Source organism: Giraffa tippelskirchi, chromosome 8 (genome assembly GCF_054371585.1).
Source record: "Giraffa tippelskirchi isolate mGirTip1 chromosome 8, T2T-mGirTip1v1.2.pri, whole genome shotgun sequence".
Lineage (NCBI taxonomy): Eukaryota > Metazoa > Chordata > Mammalia > Artiodactyla > Giraffidae > Giraffa > Giraffa tippelskirchi.
In genome coordinates, this window is record NC_137282.1 from 144,724,144 (window position 1) to 144,741,650 (window position 17,507).

The following is a 17,507-nucleotide window of genomic DNA, read 5'->3' on the forward strand; positions in this document are numbered from 1 at the left end:
CATTCCCTTATATCCAGATACGAACAGATCCTCTCCTGTTCTCATTAAGGTACCCAGATCCTCATCTGTAATGTCTAATCCCATTCTTTATTTTCTTTGAAGAATAAATCCCAGATTTTTTCCTGGGTGGTAGAAGGGCAAACACTCAGTGTAAGTGCAGAGAATTTAGGGCTCTAACTCTTTCTCAAATTGTAAACAATCTGCTTTTGGTTTCCCTTAGCCTCCAGTACATAGTGCTCTCAGTTCCTGAGCTTTTTAAAGAAACTTTGGTATAAATCAGATTGTTTCTGTGAAGTCTGTTACTATTTTCTACCTATTTTTCAGTTTTAGTGTTTCTTACCTTCCACCTCTTTTGTGTTCTTCTCACATATTTGTGCTTAAAAAAATCTTGTTACTATAGTTTTAGTGAGTTTTCAGAGGACATACAATAAAATTTATAATTTCTATCTCAACAGTATCTTAATTTAATATGGATAAAATTTTTATAGAAATTCCATGTAATTTCTAACCCACTTAAAAATTTTAAGTTGAACCAAATCAAGCTAGCTTTAAGTCATTTCAAAACTTGATGGCTATTGGCAAGCATTTGTTGTTTAGTCTCTGAGTTGTGTCCAACTCTTTGTGACCCCATAGACTGTGCCACATCAGGTTCCTCTGTCCTCCACTGTCTTTGGGAGTTTGCTCAAATTCATGTCCATTGAGTTGGTGATGGTGATACTATCTACGGCTGCCCCCTTCTTCTTTTGCCTTCAATCCTTCCTAGCATCGGGGTCTTTTCCAATGAGTTGGCTCTTTGCATCAGGTGGCCAAAGTATTGAAGTTTCACCTTCAGCATCAGTCCTTCCCATGAATACCTGAGGTAGATTTCTTTTAGGATTGACTGGTTTGATCTCCTTGCAGTCCAAGGGACTCTCAAGAGTCTTCTCCAGCACCACAGTTTGACAGCATCATTTCTTCAGTGTTCAGCCTTCTTTATGATCCAGCTCTCACATCCGTACATGACTACTGGAAAAACCATAGCTTTGACAAGATGGACCTTTGTCAGCAAAGTGGTGCCTCTGCTTTTTAATACCCTGTGTGTGTCATAGCCTTTCTTCCAAGGAGCAAGCATTCTGACTTATAAGCATAGTCTTCAAACCACTACATATTGTTTCCAGTGATCTTACTTTACCAGTGGGCCCATGACAAGGGGAGGTTTAAATGAAAAGTATTCAATACACTATTTGTTGGTAAAATTTTTCTGATGCAAATTTCCAAAGCACCTATGAAACTGACCCTAACTAAGAGAAACATGTGACAGCAGAAATAGACTCTCCTGGAATCCATACAATAGAGTTCTAATAGAGTTGTTCAAAATTAGCTGAAGTTAATATAGACAAAGGAAATGAAACACAAAATTAAGAACTTTTGACTCGTAAAAAAAAAAACCTGACAATAGGAAAAGGAAACAGAAACTTTAAAACAAAACTTTAAAAAGTAACTTAAGCATAATGAATGCATTTTAAAACAAATTAGCAAAAAGAAAATTAATAAACTGTAAGATGAAAATGGATGTGAGAGTTGAACTATAAAGAAAACTGAGCACCGAAGAATTGATCCTTTTGAACTGTGGTGTTTGAGACGACTCTTAAGAGTCCCTTGAACTGCAAGGAGATCAAACCAGTCAATCCTAAAGGAAATCAGTCTTGAATATTCATTGGAAAGACTGATGCTGATGCTGAAACTCCAACAGTTTGGCCACCTTATGCAAAGAACTGACTCATTGGAAAAGACCCTAATGCTAGGAAAGACTGAAGGCAGGAGGAGAAGGGGACGACAGAGGATGAGATGGTTGGATGGCATCACCGACTTGATGGACTTGAGTTTGAGCAAGCTCTGGGAGTTGGTGATGGCCAGGGAAGCCTGGTGTGCTGCAGTCCGTGGGATCACAGAGTCGGACATCACTGAGTGAACTGAACTGAAGATGAAAATATCCAGAATAAAAACATTATAAAAGGAAAACACAATCAAGAAGTTGAGAAAGTATAACACATTGACTGTTAAAGGCAAGAAAGCAAGGAGAGAAAAGATAGAATAGAAGTAATATTGGAAAAAATAATGAGTGGAAATTTATCTGAACATTCAAAAAGCCCTACTACATCCAAACTGGATAAATACAAAGAAAATCACATTTAGGCATATCTGGGAGCTAGCCTCCAAAATGTCCCTCCAGTGATCCCTATGGGGATTTGATGCTTGGGGAATCAGTACAAATGATGCTTTCTGGCTACTACTATTGTGGTGAGTAATAAACTGTCCTTTGTCTCTTATCCAGGAGTCTCATGTCTTCTGCCAGTATCTATGAAATTGTAGTAGGCTAATTCTTAGCTTAGCGTAATTACCATTTCTTTTTAGTGGTTTGAATAATTAAGTTCTAGTCTTAGCAAATTTGATGATTATAATACAGTATTGTTGCCTAGATTGTTCATTTGCTTTTAAAAGAAAATTGAAATGGTCATTTCACTTTACATAGGAAACTGATTTTTTTTTTTTGTAGTGTCTTGACTATTTGGTTTATGGATGACGGACCAGAAAATAGAACTGAGGATAACCACTTTTTGGTTACCTCCAGAGGTTTTCTTTCTTTCTTTCTTTTTTTTTTTGGTCAGTGACAATCCATTATTCCAGATGAGGAATTGGGCAAAGCCATTTAAAAAAATTTTTTATTAAACTTTTTTTTAGGCAAAGCCATTTCCCTCCTCTTTAGTTCTTGTTCTCAAAGATTAACTTCCTCCTTTCTCTATCCTCCCAAAGAAGCTCCTTCTTTGTCAAGCAAGTTTTAGTGACAACTTGTTTAGACATTTTTGATACTGTTCTTAAAGTCTGTGCAAATCTTATATTCCCTTGGTATTCTGGATTATTATTAATTTTTCAGTTATTAAGGTCTGAACTTACGATCCTTCATCAAAGATTTTGTTCACATTCAAGACCAGAGCCAGTTTTTAGGCTCCTTCCTTGTGACAAGGTGCTGAGTTAGCCATATTTACCCCTTAGCTTTCAAATACATAATTTTAGCCTATGTAATTTTCAATGAATTCACATTGCTCTGAAGTAAAAATTCTTAGAAACAAAACACTGCTACCAGTGAGAAGGTAAGGTTTTCAGTGGGATTCTGCAAATAGAGTATACTAATGCTTTAAGCATGTTAAGGAAAAAGAAACAATTTCTCTCCAAGTGATAAGATGTTGTGGTGAAACTAGCCCAAGATTCCAGAGCCCAGGACAACTGTGCCTTGTCCAAACTGAGGAGATACTGACTGAACTCCTGCAGGACCCATCATTTGCCCTTTCTTGATTTCCCTCTAAATTCTACATGGTGCTACTCTTCTCCAAGTGATTCTTAGCATTCTGTTCTTTTCCCAATTTTCTGCCACAGCAAGTGCAGACATTGTGTTGCCATCCAGGTATGGAAGCCAGGACCATATAACTTCCTCAGCTGAGGTCACATCCTTTTAACTTATATATATATATATAATGTTTTTTTTTTTTTTCAGGAAAGGATCACCAGCCTCTTCTATGAATCAGTTACTTTTACATATAATTTTGGTTTCCAAAGGAATTAAGTGACAGAAGTGACATAAGATAGTTATGGCTTAAAACATAGGCATTATTAGAACCCACTCTCACAAACTGAGTAAAGCATTCAAGCAATTGTTTTTCTCATTGTGACAGATCACATACCTTATGAATTCCCCCTCTGTGACTATTTATCTTTGGACTCCAGGAATTACCCAGGCACATGTCTGTTTCTATTTCTGCCTTATTACTGCATTCTTATTAACATCAGTATAACCTGTCTATCCTTTGATCCATTTTTGGTGGCTTAAAAATTCTTATTCAGAAGTCCTGGGCTCTAGTAACAGCTCTACTCACGATATGTAGCCACTCCCAGGGATGAGAATGACACTTTCAACTTTGAGAGTGACAGAATCTACTTTGCCTCCCATAGGATTTCAAGTATAATTTAAGCCCCAACAATTCTCTGTGATATCTGGCTTTATGATTCTTCTTTTTCTCCTGCTATCGTATATACACACCCACAAAAGATGGGTAGGGATATGTAATTTGGTCATCAAATCACTGTTGATGTGTGGGAGTGCTTATCAAGAAGCTTCTCAAATGTAAACTACAGAAAGCAGGAATCAACTACAGCGAGAAATGTAGGCACCTGGAATTCGCAGACTGGAAATAGCGTCCAATTCATAGAAGAATGGACCAATGAATGGCAAGGTTATCTGCTTGTTGACAAAAACACTCGCGACTCTGGCGGGACTCGAACCCGCAACCTTTGAATGCCTGACTGCTGCGCTAGAAGTCCAATGCGCTATCCATTGCGCCACAGAGCCCGACGGTTGGTAGTGGTTGGCTGAATCCCAAACACTGTTGGTGATTTATTTGGTTATCAGTAAATATAATTTGTGGAAATTTACTGTGTTTCAGTCACCGTGAAAGTTCAAGAAACATAAAAACAAGACAATGCAAAGGACATCAATGCCCAACATGGGGGAATTTCTGAGCCTTTCCGTGACTACTGTCATTCGTTTTCATGAAGTAAGGAATAGTTTGTTCAAGACTCAAAAAACATCTCATTTCTTGGTTTTTATTTATTTATTTTTATTTGTTTTGCCATACATTGACATGAATCCACCATGGGTGTACATGTTTTCCCCTTCCAGAACCCCCTTCCACCTCCCTCCCCATCCCATCCCTCCGGGTCATCCCGTGCATCTCATTTCATCTGGTCTCTCCAAGCTCAAGCTCGGGACCGTTGGCTTTGCAAAAATGGAATTTAAGGCACTTCCAGCAAAATGGATATATTTTAAATCCATGGCGGGGCCCCACTACTCTCTTTCCTCTAGCTCACTTCTGGAGTTCTCTCTCTCTCGATCCGGGGGCCCTTCTTGTTCGTCTTTGTGTTCTTTCTGAAAAGAATTCGTTTGTCAACGGGCTAATGGAGGAACGCAATCGCATTGTCGCCCCCTCTCTCGAAGGAAAGGGCTACAGTTTTTAAAATAGTCCAGGAAGCTCTGGAAAGATCCCCGGGTTTCTACCTCGGGAATTTTCTTTTGATGACTCTTTGGGTTGAGTTGCAAAAGACGGCTGTTTCTTCGCTGCCGCTTTTCTGTGAGACTCTGTGGCCCACTCGCAGTGGCTCCTTCAGTGACCGTCGGTCAATAAGCGGGTTGATGTCTTTGCGGACAGAAAGGGATGCGGACAGTGGAGATCACTGAGTGCGGGAGAAGCCAAGGTTTGTTGACGCGGAGCAGGAGGGTAGTTGTGACTTGAGAAATCGGAGGAGAGTTGTGGAAGGAAGAGAAGAAATCTCAGGTCATCCCTACCAAGGGAGGACAGTGCAATATGATAGAAACAAATATGACCCGCTCTTCCAAGGGGAGACTAGAACCTGAGCCAGGAGCTTGAAGATCACTCAAGCACTCTCACACACTAGCGAGTAATAAAGAATGCGGGAAAGGAGCTTTTCTCGGCCCTCAACCTCTCAACTCCACATAATATCAGAAATGAAAATAATTAATTCTGAAAATTACAAGACAAAACGCGAACTCTGAACCGACCGTCAGCAAAAACGCAAAGCAGAAAGGACGTATTAGACAAGAGCTGAAATTTGAGCTGAGTGAGAAAGTTCTTGTAGCCCTAGAGCCTAGGAGCCTGGGTATTGAGAGCCTGTGCGTTCACACCTGCAGCCCACCCTCCCCCGCCAGCCCCCCGCTCCATCCCCTCCTCGGGGACTCGGGTGCTCTCCCCGCGCTCGGCTTCCTCCCAGGACCTTGCCGCGTACCCATCTTTCTCTTAGCTCCACAGCGGGACTTCCGGCAACCTAAAGACTAGGGAGGTGATAGGTAGATCTGACCAAGCTTCTTTATTCATTCTTCTCCAGCCTAACGTCTTTGAGGATGTGTCGGTTCGAGTCCAAGTTTTGGGAGCTTCGAAAGAGGAGAGCCGGCGGTGAGCGGCACCTCCAGGGCAGCCTCAGAGGTGGAAATGCTAGTGGGAGAAGGACCCGGAAAGAAGGCTTCGAAAGCATCGGACGCTAACTAGGGACTGACTTTGATGAGAGTACCCTGGGTTGCCCTTCCCCTGACCCAAAGGACTATTCGATACGTTGCTTGAGGGGGAAAACCGGCTGAAAGGGATGATCCCGGGACTGTCTCCTAGTTACTCAGAAAAATTTCACTTCTCTGCTCTTTAGTAAAGGAGGCGAGAACGTTCCAGAGGCCCCTCTCCGAATGAGGGAAGCCCGCGGCCACTTTTGCTTTTCATAACAAAAAGCTGTAATTTTTAAAAAGCATTTTAGGAAGCCTCAGGATAGAAGTCTTACCCCCAAAATATTCCTCCAGGGACAGGCAGAGTATGAAGTTTTAAAACAGATTTGGCAATCTCTTAAAGAAAATGGTTAGGAATTTTCCAGATTGCCAAAGGAAAAACACATGAGAAATGTTCTGAATCTGTGAGCATTGTGAATTTGCTTTTCCTGACCACATTTCGTCCATTTGTCAGGCATGGCTTAGTTGATCTTTTCTAGATACAGATAAAAGTAAATTATGTTATCTTCAGTTAGAACTATCTCCCCCTCCCCCATAAGACTTTCTCAGTGATATAGGAATTAAATAGAACTCTATTTAAAGAATGCTTTGTTACTTCTGGTTAAATATTATGTATTAAATCCAAGCAATTAGCAACTTTTTCAAGATGCATCGTATTCATCCGCTCACACCTCTTACCTATGAACAGTTTGTTGGCCACAAAATGGGGGCCTGTCTATCTGTGCATCTTAGGATCTGGTATGTACATTTAACCATTCTATCCTGAAACATTTCTGCAGAACGTCTGGAGATTGTGCTGAAGGAACAGCAAGTTACAAACATAAAAGGAGAATGGGAAACATGCAATGTTGGTTTAATTTAGAGGAAATGAGCCTTTGCATTGCCTCCCCCAAACTGAGCCACATTTTCTAGAAAGCGGTTAGGGCTTCACACACTCAAAAAAAATGAAATTCGTGGACAAACTATAGTTCTTCTTAACCCATCTGGAACCTGAAAGCGCATTCGCTTCTGTAAAATACGTTCCGAAACACAGTGAGATTAGTACTTTCAGGCTAAGTTAGGAACCGATGGACAGCGACTGAGGGGATCCAGAGGATTTCAACCTCGTTTTTCTCTCCTTCCACCTTAGACACAAATCAGAGGGAACGTTTCCTTCCCTGAAACCCGTTGAGCACAATATCATTCAACTGAGGAGGCTGTAAGTTCTAGCAGAAGTGTTGGTCCCACCCACGCCTAAAAGGATTAGTTTGACTTCAACTCGTTGCAGTTCGATTTCGGAGACCCCAGCACCCGGCACGAACCCAACTCATCCCTGAGGGAGGCAGGCCCTAGCTGATGATGACGTGAACTTTGTTGAAAACAAAGATACTTGCATAGATTTTGTTGTTCAGTCTCTCAGTTGTGTCCGACTCTTTGCGACCCTATGGGCTGCAGCACGCCAGACTTCCCTGTCCATCACCAACTCCCGGAGCTTGCTCAAACTCATGTCCATCGAGTTGGTGATGTCATCCAACCATCTCATCCTCTGTAGTCCCCTTCTCCGGCCTCCAATCTTTCCCAGCATCAGGGGCTTTTTCAATGAGTCAGTTCTTCGCATCAGGTGGCCAACGTATTGGAGCTTCAGCTTCAGCATCAGCCCTTCCAATGAATATTCAGGGTTGATTTCCTTTAGGATTGCCTGATTTGATCTCCTTGCTGTTTAAGAGACTCTCAAGAGTCTTCTCCAGCACTCTCATCGCAGTGCTCCTAAATGCTGGAGGCTGCTGGAGACAGTTTGACCTCCCTCCCAAGCTTTCCCTTGGAGTAGGAAATGGCAACCCACTCCAGTATTCTTGCCTGGGAAATCCCATGGACACCGAAGCCTGGTGGGCTACAGTCTATGGGGTCTCAAAGAGTCGAACACGATTGAGCGACTGGGCACACATGCACACCCCTCAGCTTTCATTCATCTGAGGGTTTTTGCCCAACTCACTGCACACACTTGTCTACACAAGTCTTGTCTTTATGTCTACCATGTATCTTCTTATAATGAAAAACTTGCTTCAGTACCTGTAGTCGTGGCCGAGAGGTTAAGGCGATGGACTAGAAATCCATTGGGGTCTCCCCGCGCAGGTTCGAATCCTGCCGACTACGGCGGAAATTTTAACCTATGTAGTGCTGCTGGGAAAAACAAAGCGAGTACTGATTATATTCTCAGGATGTTTGATTTAGTAGAGCCCTAGTAATTCCCCAACCCGAGCCTTATACAAGGCTCAAGGATGTCTTCAGTTTTCCCTTCCCAAAGGGACACTTGGGTGAAATGTTAAACCATTTACACATTTTATTAAAATATTTGCCAGAGAGTAAAATTGGCTTTTTGAAATTATATGAGTTTATTCGTGTAACCACTACAATAATCAGGATACAGGAAAGTCCCATCAATCCATAAACCTCCCCATGTAATCACTTTATAGTCATCTCCTAATTCTATACATAACAGTTGACAACCAGATATGTTTTCTGCTCCCTTGTTTGACTTTTTCGAGAATGTTGTGGAAATTGAATCATACAGAATGTAACCTTTTAAGATTAGCTTCTTTCACATGAGATAGAACATGCCTTAAGACTTATGCAAGTTGTTGCATGTATTAAAATTTTGCACCTTTTTGTGGTTGAATAGAATTTCATTGAGTGGATGTACCACAGTTTATTTTTTCTTCCATCCATTGAACCTGGTTGTTCAAGGTTGTTTCCAGGTTTGGGCAATTGTGGGGAGGAAAAGCTATTAACTTTAGCATATGCAATTTTCATTTTTATTGGATAGATATTTCGTTGGCTGCTTCCCCCTCCCCCATTTTCAAAATGCACTACTTTATTTTCTTCATAAGGTAACCATACATTTTAAACCTTGAGTATATGACAGACTCAAGATTTCTTCAGAAAGCTCTAGGGTTTCCATGAATTTTCCTGGAGCTTATGGCCTCAGTAGTTATATTGCTTTGAAATAATAGCATGTATCTAATCATGTTGTGTTTTTGGAGACTTGCTTTGTGGCCTGGTAAAATGTCAAGATAGAGATAATTTCTGGAGAAGGCAATGGCACCCCACTCCAGTACTCTTGGCTGGAAAATCCCATGGATGGAGGAGCCTGGTAGGCTGCAGTTCATGGGGTCACACAGAGTCGGACACGACTGAAGTGACTTAGCAGCAGCAGCAGCAGAGATAATTTCATGTGTGTTTGGAAAAAGTCTGAATCAAGAAGTTGATATGTGCACTGTTCTCTCTCTATATATATATATTATGTGACTTGCACTACTTTATTTTATGGTTGTTTTTTTGATGTGTGTTTTAGCTTTTCAGAGAGGTATAGTGTATAAAAATATACCACCAAAAATCCCACCATTGTTGTGATTTTTATCTTTCTCCTGGTACTTCCATCAATTCCTGGAATTTTCCTCTATTTCTTAAATTGCCAGAAGCAAGACATTCTGGATAAAGCCATGATCTATGTAAGAATTATGACTTGGAGACTCCAGGTGCTACCACCAATTGAACAATTCCAACAAGAAAAGCCTAGAAAAAAATCTATTTAATTTATACAAACTTTAGAATAGCCATTGAGACTTAAGAGAAATGCTGCTACTTAGAGATACTTCTATATGTTTCCTTCCTCAAAAGAAGTGAGTAAAATGCAATTTAAATATAATTTATCTCATGGGAAACTTTGGGTAAAGATTAAGGATAAGCTGCAGTGCAGATTCTGATCATCTTGTGCTTCAAAATGAGTCTGGCTCCATCCACTGGTTCTGACCAGAAGTCTAACTTCTGGCCTTCCAAAACCCAGGAGGAACCCAAACCCCATAACCACTCTGAGAGAAGAGGAAAACTCAGAGCTGGTTTGACTAGAATCTCAGCCTCAGGCATGGGTGCAACTTTGCCTCTTAAGTTACAGCATTGGGACTAACGAATCATGGAGCTTGAATTTAAAGAAGCTGTTGACAGAAGTGGGCCCCCTTTGTAATTTTTTTCCATCACAGTTAGCAGGAGAGCTCCATTGTGCTGCCTCCAGATGCGCAGGCGAGCACACCATCCTGCAAGGACCTCTGTGAGCAAGAAATGAAGGGCAGTGCTTGGTGACCTTCTCGCTGCCATCGGAGGCCTGTCACTGGACTCTCAGAATAGTCCTGAGCGCGGACCTGTGTTTTTCTCGGGTAGTCACAGCATCGCCTCATTTAAGGGAGCAGGTCTCTTTCAGTTGTATTAAAAATCATGCATTTGTAGAAGAATGCCTACATACATCCACGGGGACAGTGGGTGACGGGAAGCAGCCAGCATCCCCGGAATTCCACCCTCACAAATTCCAAGGCTCATCTCGGCTAAAGTTCTGTTGAAATCTCGACAGAAATTTGCTGCTGGGAGGCCTCGCTGAACGTAGCCGAAAGGAGGTAAGAGACTAGGAGAGTTGAAAGGGGCTCTAGAGATTGTTTGCGGGACGCCGAGGACCCCGCCCCGGAAACCTAGTCTTTAAGGAAGCGCGCTGGGTTTAAGAAAAAAGGTGTCCGCAGAATAGTAGTAAGAAAAACCTGTAGTACAATATGTAGTACAATTTCACTGGATATTTTTCTCTTGATGAAGTAGAGTATGATGAGTCTTTAATCTTGAAATATTGAGTCTCTGATTTGCTCCTCACCTATCCCTACACTTGACAAAATTCAGACTTTGCTTCAAGCGTACCTTTTCCATTTTCTCGAAAACATAACTTCTCTTGCAAGGTTTCTTCCGTGAATGTGCCAGAAATCAACACATTAAAGCTTGCTTTCCTTGAGGCAATGGACCTGATAACTAAATAATCTATGTGGAGAAACATATTAATTTATGGCCGAAACTGAGCAGAGGTACAGATAACTATTAAATCTCAAAGGTTCGGTTTTTGTGTCTATATGAAAACTAAAAATACCTCGACGAGTTTTAAAGTATTGCATCATACAATGAATAAACACGTTCAATCCAGTGCTGATGATATAAGAAATGTTCAAAATATTCATTCTGTGTGTGGTTTTTTTTTTTTTTAAGAAGAAAGCAAGGACTAGAACCACCAAGTTTGTGAGTTAATGACGCGGGCGGGAGCGGACACTCTTTGGGGTCTTGTATTTGGCAAAAAAAAAAAAAGAGAGAGAGAGAAAAAATAAAATTAAATCCTTCAGGATTTTTTTCAAGGGTCGTGAGTGGACGTAGACTAAATATTTTGATAGTTTAAACTAAATGGTTTCAGTAGTTACTGTGACACGTCACTGATAGTTATGGCAAACTGTTTCATGTATGGTTCCATGGTGTAATGGTTAGCACTCTGGACTCTGAATCCAGCGATCCGAGTTCAAGTCTCGGTGGAACCTACCGACGTTCTGTTTCTTATTTTCCCCTGGAAAATATTGTCCACCTAAATGACGAAATCAATTTTGCCTATTTTATTTCTTGTAAGTCCAGACACAACGGTATTTGAGTGAGGAGGCAGAAGTGAAATCCCATTCTGGTTTAATAGAATTCATTTTATAAGGAAGAAAAGGAGTATCAGAAGTAAGTTAAGTACAAGTGGCTGCTACTGCTAAGTCACTTCAGTCGTGTCCGACTCTGTGCGACCCCATAGACGGCAGCCCACCAGGCTCCCCCGTCCCTGGGATTCTCCAGGCAAGAACACTGGAGTGGGTTGCCATTTCCTTCTCCAGTGCATCAAAGTGAAAAGTGAAAGTGAAGTCGCACAGTCGTGTCCAACTCTTCGCGACCCGATGGACTGTAGCCTACCAGGCTCCTCCATCCATGGGATTTTCCAGGCAAGAGTACTGGAGTGGGGTGCCATTGCCTTCTCCGAGTACAAATGCAAGACGACAAAAAACTTGCACTCTGCTGCGACTAGAAAAAAAAATTCTAATAAAAAGCAATAATGATTTTTTTAAATAAAGTTTACTTTCAGTGCACATTAAAAGAATATTTGAAATTGTTCAATATTTCAAATATGGGAAGTAAATTAATCTAATAGTATTGGAGAATATATAAACAGCAAATTTCTTTTCTGCCCATGACCTCTACCTGCACAATTTCTGACTCCCTCCACCCTTCCACAGGGCCTCTGAACCTAGTGTGTGTGTGTGTGTGTATAGACAACTCACGGAGAGAGAGAGAGGGAAACTAAAGGTGGACAATCTTAAAGTAGGTGACTTTAAGTAAACAAGCATGCAATACTCATTATTACATTTTAAAAATATCTACAGATTTAACCTATTTAGGCTTACAAAGGGTGGGGAATCCATAATGACATTTTCATTGCAGTATTCATCTGCGCATTGGGCTACACACATAATACCAAACATCTCCTTTTATCAGATAAAATGAGTGACTACTGCTATTTCTTTACTAATCACATTCTTGGTATAAGTTTTCCTTTTTTTTTTTTTTCACTTGTTCTTTTACTGTTTTGCAGCAGACTCTGGATTTTTTTTTTTTAATATAGTATTTGTCTTGGATCAAATTTGAGTTGTTTTGTTTTCTTGGATTAGACATTTGCAGGCATTTTACATGAACTAGAGGCTGGGAAGATTCCACCCCCACCCCTACATAGTCTTATTATGATACCAGGTTGTGTGGGAGATTTTAAAGCATTTTTTTTCTTACAACCAACACATATCACTGCCTCCAAGTGTGTTCACAATGAAGATTCTGCTCCCATATACTGATCTTATATAGTATCTGCTGCTTCTCAACATTAGCCCTTTGTGTAAAGTGCTTATTCAAACATTCATGTCTAGGTTCACCTTCATGAGTTCTGTGAAGTTCCTGCTTTGATGTGTAAACACACTCCTTTGTTCAAAACCAGAGTGCTAATTTTCTCTCTCACAGTGTGCCACTAACTTTAAGACACTATACACCTATATTTATTTGGTTGTTTGTGGGTTTTTTTGCAAATACTGTACAGAGAAAACACTACTTATGGTCTCATTACATTCCTTTGACCTTCAGAGAATGTGGAATTTACTCTTCATACTCCGTTATCCATATAATCAGATCATTTTTACTTTGCTCAACATTTTAGTTTGCTTTATTCTTTCTTATATTTATAGATAGTCTTTCCCAGATGAAAATGCAAAAGATGTCTACTCTGCATCTGTAAAGCTCTGTCTCTATTGCATACATTATTGCCACACAAAGTGTATATACCAAATGGAAATATAAATATTATGGGGCTCATGCTTATAGTGCATCTTGCTTTACATGAACCCCAGCATTCCTTGAGTTGACCATAGTGACGAGTCAACAGTAGTTAATGAGTATATCAGGATGCTTTTAATAGCAAGATGGACTGCAGTATGGCTGCGATGTCGTCTGAGTGGGTGTTAACTATGTAGAATGCATACTAAAACCGTAGTCGACAGGATTCGAACCTGCGCGGGGAGCCCCCAATGGATTTCAAGTCCATCGCCTTAACCACTCGGCCACGACTACTGACTTACTGTTCCTCTTGCGGGCCAAAGTGAAAACTAGTTGGTGGCAAGTTCTGCAACAGTTGGTCTGACGACAAAAAGTTTCTTAGTCCTGTTCAGGTCTCTCCCTTGTGAATGAAAGAGAGCAAATCAAGAAGCAGCTGGTGATGTAATCCAATAAAAAGCTCCTAGACAAAGGACTGGATCTTCCTGAATGCTGGAGCTTGTCCACTAGCCGCTGTCAGTAGCGGACACGAACGATCACTCCTAATTCTCGGGAACCCGCAGAAGGGGAGCTTTGTGTTTAGAGTGAGTTCCACACAACCTCCAGTCGCAAATACCAATGGGAGAAGGAACTCGAATAAAGGGAAAATGAGAGAATTGGAGGTGCGGGGTGGGGATGGTCATCTGTGTTTACTTTCAGGTTTAAAAATCTAAATCAGGAATCTCTTCCATGGCATCAAACTGACTTGTGCTTCCAAAAGAACGATTAAAGTCAGACTACAGCGACAATTCAGAGTGAGGGGTGGGGGGTAGGGGGATTGAGCAATTTCTGTCCTAACTAGAAAAGACAAGGTTCTGGATTCCTTCCGTTGAAGGTCACTTGTGTCAACCTAGTGAAGGCCGCGAGACAATTCCCAAGCTACCTAAGCCTCCCGCCTTCCGAGCCTGGGGAAAAGGGAGGCTCTCAATACAGGTTTCCCAAGGATCCGAATTCTGCCGGAGGACATTCCTGGTCCCTCTCAATGCAGAACAATGCAAAATACATGAACACACGTAAATGTTAGGAAAAAATCCAGCTAAATTTAAAAAGTTGATTCTTGAGTCAGAGACTGGTTTATGAGAATGTGATAATGAAGGGGAGACTTGGCTCTGATTCCTTTTCATGGAAATGTTGTTGTTCAGTCGCTCAGTCGTACCCAACTCTTTGCCACCTTACTGACTGCAGCACACCAGGCTTCCCTGTCCTTTACCATCTCCTGGAGCTTGCTCAAACTCATGTCCATTGAGTCGGTGATGCCATCCAACCAGCTCATGCTCTGTCGTCCCCTCCTCCTCCTGCCTTCAATCTTCCCCAGCATCAGGGTCTTTTCTAACGAATCTGCTCTTCGCATCAGGTGGCCACAGTACTGGAGCTTCAGCTTCAGCATCAGTCCTTCTAATGAACATTCAAAATTGATTTCCTTTAGGATTGACTGGTTTGATCTTGCAGTCCAAGGGAATCTCTCCAAAACCAAGGATTTTATCTCTGAGTTCTAGGAATGGAAGTGTTTCACCGGAGCATAAACTAGTAGAGAGAATCTCAACTATGAAAAGAACATGACCATCATGATTAAGGTGGAATATACCTCACTGGGAATTAAAAGAAACTATCTCTTTAGGATAATAAAAATTATATTCCCCTCACCATATTCTTGCAAATGTTATTTGGTCTTGCTACCAAGGCACTTGCTATATACATCCATTTAGACTCATATAGAGTATATAACCTTTAACACAGTAAATTTATTTTGAAGTTTATTGTCCTTGAATGGTATAATCAAAGTATTGCCCCCAACCAGCAGAGTGTGCACCACTTGGGAACTTGTGAGAAATGCAAATTCTTGGGCTTGGATTCAGATCTACAGAATTAAAAACTTGCTAGGAGTGGGGTGGGCAGGTGTGAGGAGATGCAGCAATCTGTTTTAATAAAAAGCCCTCTAGGTGGTTCTGATGCCCATCAAAGTTTGAGAAGTACTCTCTTAAGGAAATAATCTTAACAAAGAGAAATATATACTGTATAAAAAAAATTATTTTTATTTCTCATTGTAATAGCAAAAAAAGGCATTAAAAAGAGATAAATGTTTAAATATTTTTGTTTTATCTGTGTAATTGATCATTACAATGCTAGTAAAACAAAATTTGGGGAGACTTTGTAATTATTCTGGGAAAATGTTTATAATGTAATGTTCATTGACAAGAGCAGGATGAAATGAACATGACTTCAACTATGCACAATTTTTGCATATGAAATACTGAGAATAGAGAAGGAATACTTCAAAATATTGCTAGTGCTGGGTTTTGGGTTAATTTGTGCAGGATTACAAGTTAATATTTTTGTTGTTGCCTTTTACAGTGTAAAGTAATCATCCAGTTTTGTAAGGGAATGGTATAACAATACCTTTTACTAATTTATTGGTTATTTAGTGATGAGTGTATGTGTCTCATGGATCCCCATCAGAAGGTGACAGCAGGAAGCTGGTCTCTCAGAATGTCTTCTACTTAGGCTCCTTCTATCAGGCTATCAGAATAAGGGGTCCTTCCAGACTGACGAGGAAGTGTTACTTGCCAATTTGCCACAGTAGCGAGATATTCGACTAAATGATGTCAAAGAGTAGGAAATTTTACTTAATACAAATACACTTTCTGGTAGAAAACTTCTTTGAAAAGAGCTTTAGTTCTGTACTGTTACTCATGTAAAGATATTCAAGTAGTTATAGCAATCGCCAAGTAGTCGTGGCCGAGTGGTAAAGGCGATGGACTAGAAATCCATGGGGGTTTCCCCGCGCAGGTTCGAATCCTGCCTACTACGGTACCTTTCCCCAGGGAGAGGTCAATCCTATTGAGACATAGCCAGTTGGGGAAGAATGTCCGTGTCTTAAAGTGAGAAGGCTTGTTCTCCAACCTGGCTCTTTATGGCTGCTGGGGAAAGGCACGAAGCATTCCGATGGCACCCCAAACAGCATGGGGGTCTTACTACTAGTATTAGCTTTAAGAAATTGTACCATACTCCTAAGGGTGTTTGCTTTCCTCCCTAGGAGAGTCAGGGCTTTGGTGATGCCTTCCCGTTTCCTGTGATGAAAACCCTGCTTACAAGGCAAGACTTTCTTAAGGAAAAAAAATTGAAACGAGCGTTTCCTTGCTCAAAGAACCTCACCCTTATTAGGGGTCTTCTATGTCCTTGTTCACGTACAAAAGGAAGCTCCACGAAATCTTAGACGAAATGCAAGTGAAAGTTAAAGTTATGGTTGCCAAGTGGGGAATTCACAATGGGTATTAATAAGCAAACCACTGCACAACCGAAGAATAGCAAGGAGAGATAAGAAAGTCTTCCTCAGCAATCAATGCAAAGAAATAGAGGAAAACAATAGAATGGGAAAGACTAGAGATCTCTTCAAGAGAATTAGAGATACCAAGGGAACATTTCATGCAAAGATGGGTTCAATAAAGGACAGAAATGGTAGGGACCTAACAGAAGCAGAAGATATTAAGAAGAGGTGGCAAAAATACACAGAACTGTACAAAAAAGATCTTCACGACCCAGATAATCACGATGGTGTGATCACTCACCTAGAGCCAGACATCCTGGAATGTGAAGTCAAGTGGGCCTTAGAAAGCATCACTAGGAACAAAGCTAGTGGAGGTGATGGAATTCCAGTTGAGCTATTTCAAATCCTGCAAGATGATGCTGTGAAAGTGCTGCACTCAATATGCCAGAAAATTTGGAAAACTCAGCAGTGGCTACAGGACTGGAAAAGGTCAGTTTTCATTCCAATCCCAAAGAAAGGCAATGCCAAAGGATGCTCAAACTACCGCCCAATTGCTCTCATCTCACATGCTACTAAAGTGATGCTTAAAATTCTCCAAGCCAGGCTTCAGCAATATGTGAACCGTGAACTTCCAGATGTTCAAGCTGGTTTTAGAAAAGGCAGAGGAACCAGAGATCAAATTGCCAACATCCGCTGGATCATCAAAAAAGCAAGAGAGTTCCAGAAAAACATCTATTTCTGCTTTATTGACTATGCCAAAGCCTTTGACTGTGTGGATCACAATAAACTGTGGAAAATTCTGAAAGAGATGGGAGTGCTAGACCACCTGACCTGCCTCTTGAGAAACCAGTATGCAGGTCAGGAAGCAACAGTTAGAACTGGACATGGAACAACAGACTGCTTCCAAATAGGAAAAGGAGTACGTCA

The 17,507-nt window shown here is 41.0% G+C and overlaps 1 long non-coding RNA gene and 5 other non-coding genes across 6 annotated transcripts in view; 3 read left to right on the plus strand and 3 right to left on the minus strand.

The window, feature by feature from the left end:
* Nucleotides 1-4,296: 4,296 nt before the first annotated feature.
* TRNAR-UCU (transfer RNA arginine (anticodon UCU)) lies at nucleotides 4,297-4,384 on the minus strand. The gene is given in 2 exon segments: nucleotides 4,297-4,332; nucleotides 4,348-4,384. It is a non-coding gene; the product is annotated as a tRNA-Arg (tRNA).
* Nucleotides 4,385-5,141: 757 nt separating this feature from the next.
* Nucleotides 5,142-17,507, minus strand: part of LOC145518513 (uncharacterized) — a 59,995-nt gene continuing 47,629 nt past the window's right edge. The window contains exon 3 of the long non-coding RNA XR_014062944.1: nucleotides 5,142-8,260. This is a non-coding gene — a long non-coding RNA (uncharacterized LOC145518513). The remainder of the gene's footprint in view (nucleotides 8,261-17,507) is intronic.
* TRNAS-AGA (transfer RNA serine (anticodon AGA)) lies at nucleotides 8,152-8,233 on the plus strand. The gene has a single exon. It is a non-coding gene; the product is annotated as a tRNA-Ser (tRNA).
* On the plus strand, nucleotides 11,401-11,472 carry TRNAQ-CUG (transfer RNA glutamine (anticodon CUG)). The gene has a single exon. It is a non-coding gene; the product is annotated as a tRNA-Gln (tRNA).
* TRNAS-UGA (transfer RNA serine (anticodon UGA)) lies at nucleotides 13,492-13,573 on the minus strand. The gene has a single exon. It is a non-coding gene; the product is annotated as a tRNA-Ser (tRNA).
* TRNAS-AGA (transfer RNA serine (anticodon AGA)) lies at nucleotides 16,042-16,123 on the plus strand. The gene has a single exon. It is a non-coding gene; the product is annotated as a tRNA-Ser (tRNA).